The sequence below is a fragment of the Ictalurus furcatus genome, chromosome 19 (genome assembly GCF_023375685.1).
Source record: "Ictalurus furcatus strain D&B chromosome 19, Billie_1.0, whole genome shotgun sequence".
In the NCBI taxonomy this organism is placed as follows: domain Eukaryota; kingdom Metazoa; phylum Chordata; class Actinopteri; order Siluriformes; family Ictaluridae; genus Ictalurus; species Ictalurus furcatus.
The window spans coordinates 15,687,841-15,699,631 of record NC_071273.1 but is presented as its reverse complement, the minus strand read 5'-3'; the positions used below and the strand labels follow the sequence as shown (position 1 = coordinate 15,699,631).

Below are 11,791 nucleotides of genomic sequence, written 5' to 3'. Positions count from 1 at the left end.
ATTTGGTGGGATTTCACCTCAGATGATTAACAAGGCGTCCTGAGGCGAGAACTGACCATGGATCAGTACAAACACTATTGAATCATTTCAGTTTTGTAAACCTACATAATAAAACTGAACGGAGAACAGTTCAAATTATCTATTAAACACTGGTTCATTGTTTTACCTGGAGATCAACACCCCCTAGCGGCGAACCATCAAAATTTCGAACCGTATCGAAACACTGGGTATGTTTACATGCACCCATTTTCGTCAATCCGAATGAATTCAATCCGTTTGCAGATCTGTTTATATGTTCCCTAAACATTGCAATTCCGATTTAAATATTCATTTATATATGCATTATATGTATTCGAACAAAGTTTCTGCGTAAGCGCACAGCGTACAGCGTCTGTTGTCATGCCAACAATATAATAGCGGAGAAAGAAAGCCATGGACATGACACCAAATGACCTAATAGGATTTTTTTTTGCTTTGTTGACATATATAAACATTTGTCAGTTTTTCCCCCCCAAAACTTAATCATTTTAATTTGTTCTACTGCCTGACTGAATCCTTCAAACTGCATTTCCTTGAACACTTCTTTGAAGAGATTGTTATTACAAACTTTTCTTCTGTCCAGTCTCACGACAATCTTTTTTTTTTGTATGTTCAACAAATATTTTGTCTCCTCCATTGACCAGTTCTTTCCGCTGGACGCCATATTTTAGACGTAAGACGTGAACATACACACCATTGCACTGCACACGTGCACAAGGTATTTTTGAATCTGATTAAGAAAATAATTGGATTCAAGTGTTTACATGGTCATTTTTCCCTCTTGATCGGATTAGAAAAGGAATTAACCACCCCTTCCGATCCAGCCGAAATTTCATTAGGATCGATAAAGGTGTTTACATGAAGGTTTTTCAGTCTGATTGAGCCCTAAATCGGATTGCTATCAGATTATTTGGTTGCATGTAAATGTAGCCAGTGTGTTGTAATGAAGCCTCGTTTGCTGAAATCACATGACTTGGCCAGTTTGATACACGCTCCAAACCATTGATTCGGAACAAAAGATTCATAAAGGTTTCAAAGCTTCATGAAGCAGTGTTTTGAAAGCGCCCGTCACTAGATTTTTAAAAGATTTTACATGTATTGAAAAAGGCAGTTGCTAACAAGTTGCTAAATGGGACTACAGCCATTGTCAAGGACATTAAACCTAATGTGATGCCGCTAGCTTTAGCACAATACCCAGAGTCAACAAAAATACATTTCTTGTTTACTGTTTATGTTAATGTTACCTTTTATACCCAACAGAGTTAATATGTATTATGGAATTTTTAAAAAACTCAGGTTTGGAAAACTTGCCGGAAGCTTAGAGATGGTGTCGTTGAAGTCGAGCGACTGTGGTGTAGTTCGTTTATAGGTTATAGCTTTTTATTTCTGGCGATTGTATTTAGGCCTCAAACTTCATAAAAGTTGTGTTTATTTGTTAAAATTATCTTGATGGACAAAACGTGTTAGTACTGTAAACTTGTGTTGATCACAGAGCTTATTTTTTGTGAAAAGCCAAAAGCCTATGTGGAAATCTTAATGGGTTTTTGTCAAGGGAACCAGTGTTAGTTAGTTAGTTACATATATATATATATATATATATATATATATATATATATATATATATATATATATATATATATATATATATATATATAGAGCACTATTCTAGACACTCAAAGCGCTTTACATTGTATGGGGGGAAATCTCCTCAACCACCACCAGTGTGTAGCATCCACCTGGATTATGCGACTGCAACCATATTGCGCCAGAACACCCAACACACACCAGCTATTCGTGGAGAGGAGAGAGTGATGTAGCCAATTCACAGATGGAGATTATTAGGAGGCCATGATAGAGAAGGGCCAATGGGGGAATTTCGGCAGGACACCGGGTTTAAACCCCTACTCTTTTACAATAACTATCCTGGGATTTGTAATGACCACAGAGAATCAGGACCTTGGTTTAACGTGTCATCCGAAAGACGGTGCTATTTTTACAGTATAGCATCCCCGTCACTATACTGGGGAATTAAGCCCCACACAGACCACAGCTTGAGTGCCCCCTGCTGGCTTCACTAATACCACTTCCAGCAGCAACCTTAGTTTTCCCCAGGAGGTCTCCCATCCAGGTACTGTCCAGGCTCATCCCTGCTTTAGCTTCAGTGGGAAACCAGGAGTGCGATGCTAACTTCCGGGTTCCGGTACAAAATGACGTCATCCCTTCACCGCTCTATATTTCCAGTATTGAATTACTCCGCTCTTCCTGCAGGTGGTGCACTTTATCAATTTAACTAGCGTTAATAATAAAGACAAGCTTTTCCTCTTCCTCCCATGTCGCCCCACTAGGCGGAGGCGTCAGTAGAGACAGGCAGCAACCAGAGCAACCCGACCTGTTTCAGTATCCGCCGGAGTTCAAGCGAAACCCATAAAGAAAACACACTCGGTCGGAGCGTGTTTATCACAAGCGGAATCGTTTGTGCTTTGAGTGAAATATCCCTAGTGCAGGTTTAAGCGTTAAGGCGGTAAAGGTCCTCACAAACCGCGATAATCTACAATACCCGAGGAGTGGTGTGGGGAGAAAAGACGGCATCCGGCCTGCGAGAAAGAAGTAGCCGAGGGCTGGTACTCTGGTCTAAGCGGCTCTTTTAATTTCTGGTAAGTGCGTTTAATAGCATTTTTTGCCTACGAGTGGTTCATGTTTTTTTTTTGCTGTCTACAACACAACGCAACCAGGATACATACATACATACGTACATAAATAAATAAATACATACATACATACATACATACAGTGTAACGTTAAGGCGACTGTGTCAGCGAGTTACACTGTAGCATAGCGGGAGCTTTCACCGACTTATCTTTATTCTCGTCCATTTAAACACCATTTTACTTGAAACATTACTCGCGTCCTGTCTGTTTACCATAACAAACACATTTGTCACGTTCATGTCGGGTATTTTTTCGTTTGTTGGATTAATAAACGGCATTATGAAAGCCTTTTGCCTCAAAAAGGTGTTTATTCAGCTGTTGAATTCTGTCGCGACAAAATATCGACTCTGTCCGGAGACACTTGATGGGGATATACCAGTGAATTTGTGGCAGTTTTGGACTGTGTGTGTACTTCATGAAACTCCTTTAACTTGTCAAAGCGTTTAGTAAGTAGACATGCGGTTTATAATTTTGGACAGAAAGTGTTGCGTAGCGTGGTGCATCCTTACGTCACTACCGTTTAACGTCCTTTTAATGAGCACCGCATCACGTTTATTCTTCCTCTTCCGGTCTTTCACCATAACAGGAATTGCTCATTCTCAGGGATAGTCTTTTAATAACAAGTTACAGGCCTGGTTTATGACTGCATCCAGATGTACTGGCTAGTAATTAAGGGAAGAGTAAATGTCACTTTACAGCGCAGTGCATGCTGAGCTGTGTTTATGCAACCTGTGCTGTTCATTTTGTTGACTGACAGCTGGTGTGTACTGCCAGTGATGCATAGAAAAACAGTGATGCACAACGCTCTGGGGGTTTAGGTTCAGATGTGCTGTGTAAATTATAGGAATATTGGATATGGATGAGCGTGTTCAGCAATGTTGTGTGTGTGTGTGTGTGTGTGTGTGTGTGTGTGTGTGTGTGTGAGAGAGAGAGAGAGAGAGAGAGAGAGAGAGTTACTATTGCTGGTGTCAGAATGGGCTGGTGGCCAGGTTTTTTTTGTGTGTGAGCCCAGCTCTTTCTCTGCAGCCCTTCAGATGGAAATGAGGGTGCTTTCAGCAGCCTGGCATGCAGCCGGTGCACAAATGATCCAAATCAAGAGATGTGTGATGTTACTCTGTGGATGTGTGTGTGTTTGTGTGTATACATGCCTCGGAGTCCGGTATTCTCCAGTATTAGCCTCCAGTAGTCTGTAACGTGACCCACAGGGTAAAAGGGCTAGAGTTATTGCGTCTTTTTGGAGAAGGGGAAGTGAGAACGTAAGGAAACTGGGATTCGCATGTGGGTCGCATGTGTAGATGTGCTCCAGTTGCAGAAAAGCAGTAGACATTTTCAGCATTCTTTGTTGCTTCAGAGTCTTTTGTTTTCTGTTTATTGTATTTGATTATCTACTGCCTGTAACACAAAATCATTTTGCCACTTAGTCATTCAAATATTCCTGCCTGTTTGTGTTAAGAAAACAATCACTTTTACTGTTTTCTTATTCTTTTGTTACATCATAACAAACCTATGACTTAATTTCTGGTTCAGACTGTTTGGAAGAGAAGAGACCGAGTAGGGCTGTTTACTTACTTACCTTTCCATTTTAGAGGCTGTATTGTGGCAAAATGATATATTGTGATTAATTTAGTTGGTTTCGAAGAGCCTGAGAAGAGCAGCCCAGACTTCTATTGCTGGGAATCCCCAGAGGTTCCAAACCAACTATGAGAGAGAATCTTTCAAGCTGGTCCTGGGTCTTCCCCAGGGTCTCCATCCAGTGAGACATGCCTGATGTTGCTTTAGTGGGAGCCAACTGGTGGGTATCCTTGTAAGGTACCTCAACTACATCAGCTGGCTCCTCTTGATTCAGAGTAGCAGTGGCTCTAGTCAGAGGCTCTCTTGGATTGCAGATCACCCTATCACAGAGAGAAGCCTAGCAACCCTGTGGAGGAACTTGTTTCTATTGCCTGCAGTCGCTAATTACCTTATCCGTTTGTTGACTTTGCAACTCATCTTTTTCCATAACTCCTGAATAAGATCCCAAGTTCTTAAACTCCTCCACCAGGAGTGGTGAAGTTTTTCCAGCAGAGAACCATGGCCTCAGACTTGGAGGTGCTGAGTGTCAACACTGCCACTTCACATTAAGCAATGAAACATTTGATTGCTAGTTGGAAGTCCACTTTGGATTGTGTCAAGAGAACAAAATTATCTGCAAATAACAGGGATATTCCTTCTGTCCCCCCATACTGGATGTAATGCCAAGAAAGTGAACATGCATCTCCCTGCATTCAGACACAAGATTGCATGAAGTGGTGACCCAGATACCCCACACTCCTGCAGTACCTCCTGTAACAGATGTCGAGACACACCATGATAGGTCTGTAGGCATGTCGATTGGATTAGCATATGTTCCATGGCTTGGTCAGAACCTGTATTGTTTCCTCTCCAGACCCCTGACACACTTTTCCTAGGAGTTTGAGGAGTGTAATTCCCTTATAATTGGAGAAAACACTCTGGTCCATCTTTTTTAGCGACCACTATCTCAGTTTGCTATCCCAAAGGCACTTCCACTTATCTCCATGCAGCGGTACTATACAACCCCACCCATGTTCAGTGCCTTGAGATTCAGCATCTACAGTTCGATTCTCATCAAACCATCATAGTAACCTCAGCCACCAGTGATGGACGCCGAAACATTAGAGAATTCTGCCAATGCGTCTCAAAGAGAGGGTAGGATGAAGAGTTCCTCACAGAGCTCCTTTCATCATTCAACAATATCGGTAGAGGTAAACACACCCCTGCACTTGCTTGGCAGAGGCTGGGCATGCTGTTCTGTCCATGTGTTGCAACAATCACAAAATCTGTCATTCACCTTTTGCCCAAGGTGCTTTGGTACCATGTATATTCATGAGCAACCTTGCATTCAAACAAACTGTGGCTTGCACAGAAGTCTAATAACATTTTACTGTTGATATTCAATCTATTTTCCCAATCATGCCTTTTTGCATTCCCAACATATTCCCAACATAATCATTGAAGTTCCTCAGTAGCACTATGGAGTCAGCATGAAGTACCTTCATGAACACCTGCTCCACTTTCTTGAAGAAGGCTAAATACTCTGCTGAATACTATTATTTGGTTCATATGCACAGTCAGAGTTTTCCTTCACGATGGTCTGCCTGTGGAAACCATCCCCGATCCTGTCTACATGGGTGGGTCCCAGTAACCCTAATCTAGTATAGGGTGCACTTGGATCACACAATAATTTCTCTTTTTCTGACCTCTCACCTGAGATCTGTTTAATTAAGGGCAGCCTTACAGGGGGAATTAAGCTCCTGGGGGCACAGTTCTGAAGTTCACTAAAGTGCATAAGCCCCCTTACCATGACAAGGTCTTAAATCAAGAAGGTGTGATGCATATCATGTATCAGGAAATTATGCATCCAGGCACCCTGATAAGCTGTTTTTTTTTGGGGGGGGGTTCCACTTGTTTTTTTTTTTTTCTTTCAGACAGTATGCTTATAATGTAACAGGGTTCAGTGATGATTAACCCAAAAATGCTGTGACAGCAGAAGAAAGGAAAGAAAGTGGGCTCAGAAATGCTTGCCTATCAGTCACACATTGATTAGCACTGTTTTCTTTTATCTGTGAGAGTGTGTGAGGAAGAGACAAGCAGACACGGCGTAACCTGAGCTGGTAACAGAAGGTCAATGGGCGATAGATGCTAAAGCGATACCCAAGCTATCTCTCTCTCTCTCTCTCTCTCTCTCTCGGAGTTGACAGTATGGACCATTAGCTTGCCACATAGCTTGACACACACTTCATTGCTACATTTTACTGTTACCATCCTAAGCAATGAAATTTATGAAATTTTTTTAATGCATTCAGACACTAGATTACCACCAAAAATGGATCTTGATGTGAGATTACATCACACGTATTCTTTATGACCCGAAACCATTTCATTAATTCTGAGTGACTGGCCTGAGTTTGGAATGTTTCAAAAATAATCCTGTTACTCAAATTTCCAGCTTGTTATGTTAATCAAATTGGATATTTGCTCTTCAACCAGTACATGCTTGTATTGATACAGTTGTACAATTTGATCACACACAAGTTTTTGATGGAATACGGCACAATTTTTCAGCCTCGGTCTCTATCCACTGCATCTGTGGCAGATGTGTGATTACCACACACACTAGGATGTCCCTGTTTTATAGGAGAAGAAAAGAAAACCATTTTACTCATTTTAATGGATGTTGCTGAATTCTGTCAGTATTTGAAATATGTAGTTGTATAACATGAATTAAAATCTGCAAGTGTTACACTAATACTAAAGGTCTGAGGATGAGACAGACAGACAGAGAGAGAGAACTTCTTACCAAAACTGTTTTTTTATGGAGTTATAGCTAATTTCCCAACACTGGAGCTATACATTAGATTCTACAATAGAGTACACTTTAAATAGTATCCCTGCACAGTCGGGCTAAAACCAAGGCTTTCAGTATTTATTTTGAGCCACTTTAAGCATGTTGGTAACACAACCACAAATACTTCGCTCTGAGGAAGTAGTAGTGTACTTTTGAATTGTACAGATTTGCAGCTAAATTTACAAATTTATTTGATTGAGGAACTATCATCTTTAACTTGTTGTCTGTGGTATTTGTAATCATGCATATGCGTTAGAAATTAGATTGAACAATTTCTCCGTGCATAGTGATCTTTTTCCAGGTTTTGGTATTTGAATTGTAAAATATATCTAGGTGATATATTGTTTTAATAAAGAACTGTTTGTGTAACGCTTTGCACACATTTTATTAGTTCATGTTGGTAAGAGGGCTTTTTTTTTTTTTTTTTTTTTTGTGCGCCAGAGCTCCTTTCAGTAGTCTACCATGTAGGAAACTCCCAGTTGCCAATGACAACATTTCCTCTCTCGTACACTCTCTTACAACACCTACACACACACATCCACATACATGCTCCTACTCATATGAGTATTGTAGTCTGCTGTGCAGAATGTCTTGCACTGAATTAGTTGTATTAGTTGAGCTTGTATTACTAGCTGTGGTGCTTAAATAGTATACCCTTAAGATGCTGTTGTTATCCAAGGACCTTAATCATTTATCATATCCTTGCAAACCCTAGCAGTGGGCAGCCAACCAAAAACTAACTGGTTGTATTTAATTACTGAAGACGGGTGGTGCTTGTTGCTCTGGTGTCTTTCAATATCATTTATGAGCAGGATATACGCACCATAAGTTTCCATGTAACATTTCTGATTGAGGGATTCAGCCATCTTGACCTACTTGTGCTTTTAAGTAGATTTAGATCTTGTGTCTCAGTAAGTAGAAATGCACTCACCTCACGGGAAGTCAGCTCATGACTTTCTGAATGAGTTTAGAAAGCACTATTTTCTGACAGATTCACTGAGATAACATGATATGTTTGTGTGACTTGGTACACCTGATTAGCCTTTAGTCTGTGTGTTTTTGTTTTGAGTCATTTTTACATTAACTAGCTCAGCAAAGTGTCTCATTCAACCATACTCGCTGATCTGCAGACATGTGAACTTTGGGCAGCTGCTAGGCGTTTGGCTTCCAAATCTAACCCGTAACTTCACATCACGTTCAATGGAGGCAATTTCAACCATGTAGAGAATGCATTAGTGAGTTCTTGTCATAATTTTAGCAAAGCCTTCCTTTTGAATTTTTTTTTAAATGTTGATTTTCATCAAAGAGAATCTCATTTTAAAGCCCCAGAAAACTTAAATCTGTGATTTGCATTTGTGCTTTCTTAGGCCTTGTGCACACTTACTATGCATGTACAAATTATTGGGGACTTTCTAATGCCTGTACTTATTTGGTAGAACCCTTTTGATGTAAATCATGCCATCCTAATCCTGGGTATCGCTTGATTCAGCTTTACCTTCTTCAGTCATATACTGCTCAGGTAGGTTTTATTAAAACTGTGTGCTTGTGCTTAAATGTTCTGGAATGAACAGCCTAGCAAGAGAAAGCTAATTGGCGAGTAAAAGCAAGTGCAGCGTACTATAATAACCCTATATTGGATATTTCTGCCTTATTTTATTCAAACTTGGCTGAATGTCTAGTGTAGCACTCATGTTTGATACCAAACATATATATATATATATATATATATATATATATATATATATATATATATATATATATATATATATATAATGTAAATTATTTACAATTTTCCATTATATTTTCTTGAACTTTAAAATTTAATATTAGCCCCGCTCATACTGAACATGTGTGTGTTAGTTAACCCATCCTTGGTCCAACCCCTTTACCCACCCCTATAAGTTATGAATTATTCCTTTGTATACTATCGCTGAGAGTCGGCCTACGTCCACATTTTGCACACACACACACAGTCATCACAGTGCCATCCACTGCCTATTCGTTGTTCACATAGGGCCTCTCTGTCCCCCTTTTCCTGCTGTATGCAGCTCTCAAGCTCAACACCCCCATATCAGACACCTCCAGATCCACCTCTTTTCCATGTCATTTCTTAATAAAAAATTATGTATTCATATGTCTGAGGATTCCATTAGCTATGTTTCCATCCACGTATTTTTATACAAACTTGGGGATATCGCATTAGAAAGCGCTGGAAAGAGACACCAGATGCGAATAAGCAACTTGTGTGGTCAATTGAGGCAGATAAACAAACAGTTATTTATTTATTTATTTATTTATTTATTTATTTATTTATTCTATTCAATAAGAAGACCTGCACATAAGTTTCAATGTAAACACATTTACCGAATAAATTCCTCGATGTGTATAAAAGTCATGCGACTTTGCAAAACAAATCATGTGATTGGATAATTGGCGCAGAAAAGCGAACATGGCGGAGAGCTAAATTTGGATAGACGACGAGGTCCAAACATTTTTGAACATAATTTTTGAATGAATGTTTTGGTATAATAACCTCCCAGAACTGTCTCACACAATTCGGTTCCCGAATACCAGCTATACATCTCCTATCGCAAGATAACACAAGGTTTGTGATTAGCGTTTCATCTGCACGCTCTGAAGAGCAAGCAATTTATTATATTGGAAAATAAAGATCCGCAGTGGTTTCCCCGGCTGCAACGACTGCCGTTTATATTGATACTTTGCGCCAGTTTCCCTGGAAGTGATGATTTTGTTCTCTTCAACACATGGGGATGGAAACTGTGCTTTATTTGCTAATTTTTTATGCAATAGTCAAACTTTTTGCACAAGTCAAATTCACAACATGAATGGAAGCATAGCTACTGAAAATGTAGATATTCGACACCAAACCATGGCCTGGATTTTGTTTGCACACCTGAATATGACCAAATAGCTACATTACGCTGCTGACTCAAAAATATTTAGGCACAGACACACACATGCACACTGATTATCAACGGACTGTTTTTGTGTGCGAGTTTGGGGGGGGGGTAGTTTACACAGTGGAATGAGCTCATTGCCACTCCGTGCACATTGTTTACATTCTTTCTGTCCGTGCTAAGCAACAGGAGCATCACAGATCTTTTTCCTTCACTGAAATGGACTTTGTGTGTGTCTTCATAAACAGCCATCTGTCTCCCAAACAGTTTTCCAAAGTAACAGTCTCTATAACTTAATTATAATCATGATAGGCTTTATTACTGTGTATCCATAGTTCTTAAAGTGGGGTCCGGGTACCCCCAGTGGTCAGTGATGAATTTTCTGGGGGTCTCTGTGTTGTTTTTTACATGATCACCTTACGGTGGTAGAATTGTTATCGACTAGTATCAGTGTTATTATGGGTATTATTTAATTGTAAGCTTAGAGTGGTTGTTTGAAAGGAAAGAGGCTCATCTAAAACTTGATGACTAAAAACCAACTTGACTTAACTTAAGTCTAAATTAAATTAAAAAAGTAAAACCATGGAGCAGTCGTGGCTCAGTGGTTAAAGGCTCTGGGTTACTGATCAGAAAGTCAGGAGTTCAAGCCCCAGCACTGCCAAGCTACCACTGTTGGGCCCTTGGGCAAGGCCCTTAACCCTCAATTGTTCACCTGTATAAATGAGATAAATGGAAGTTGCTCTGGATATGGGCGTCTTCCAAGGGCAGTAAATGTAAAACCCGGAAGTAGTGATAATGATTCACTGAGTTTTTGCCCAAATCTGTGGAAAATCCACGTCAATTTTGAAAAATTGCGAGCTCCTCTGAATATTGCGGAGTTGGCTTGATTTTTTGTTAATTTCTGATTAGTAAAATCTTGGAGGGACTGAAAAGTTTTGAATATTATTTCATACAATCCATTATTTGCCCTATTGTCTGTAAAACTAAGTCTGTGGCCATAAGGCTGCTGTCCTTGAGAATTCTATTACTCTAGAAGAAGTGTCTTACTGCAAGAAGTTTGAGTACTGCTGCTCTACATAGTTTTATAACTATTCAGCTATTATTAAACTGTAACCATTGCAAAGGGATAAATCTCTGAACCGTTTCCCTCCCTCTCTGTCTTTCGGTCTTTACTTCAACTGCCAACCTCAACCATTCACTTCCATTTGTCTTTCCCCCTCTTTTCAGTCTGGTCCTGTATGGAGAGACACATGCACACTCAAGCCTTGTTCACATGAGGGTGTGAGTTTCCAGGGGAACACGGTTCGCCTGGTTTAAACCTTTCCCTCTCCCTCGGCCCTCCGGCCAGCCTCATCAATAGCAGGAATTCATCCGCCTTTTAAACAGCAGCGTTCTTTCGCTTATCTCCCATCTTAAAGACTGGTTTCTGAAAGTAACCAGTCACCCTTGTGTTTTTTGTGCTCTGCATTGAAGCTGAGTATAGTTTCAATCCCTAGTGGCTTCAGGACTGATTTGAGACTTGTTGTGCTGGGCCAGAAAGCGTCCACATACCTGTCATTGCACTGCATAATGAAGGGCACATAATCAGTGAAGGCACATAATCAGATATATCGTCTATACACCTTGCAGGTTTCGACAGTTTCAGTCTTCTTGCTGTAGGTTTGTACTGATTATATCTCTCACCTAAAGCTTGGCACTTTGCCTTGTGTTTTGCGAATGCA

General features: G+C 40.1%; 1 protein-coding gene across 2 annotated transcripts in view; it reads left to right on the top strand.

Moving 5' to 3' along the window:
- The first annotated feature begins 2,376 nt into the window (after window positions 1-2,376).
- The window catches only part of cdk17 (cyclin-dependent kinase 17), a 60,408-nt gene continuing 50,993 nt past the window's right edge, over window positions 2,377-11,791 (top strand). For both annotated transcript variants that reach the window (XM_053649713.1, XM_053649712.1), the window contains exon 1: window positions 2,377-2,693. The gene's annotated coding sequence lies outside the window, so the exon portion shown is untranslated. The remainder of the gene's footprint in view (window positions 2,694-11,791) is intronic.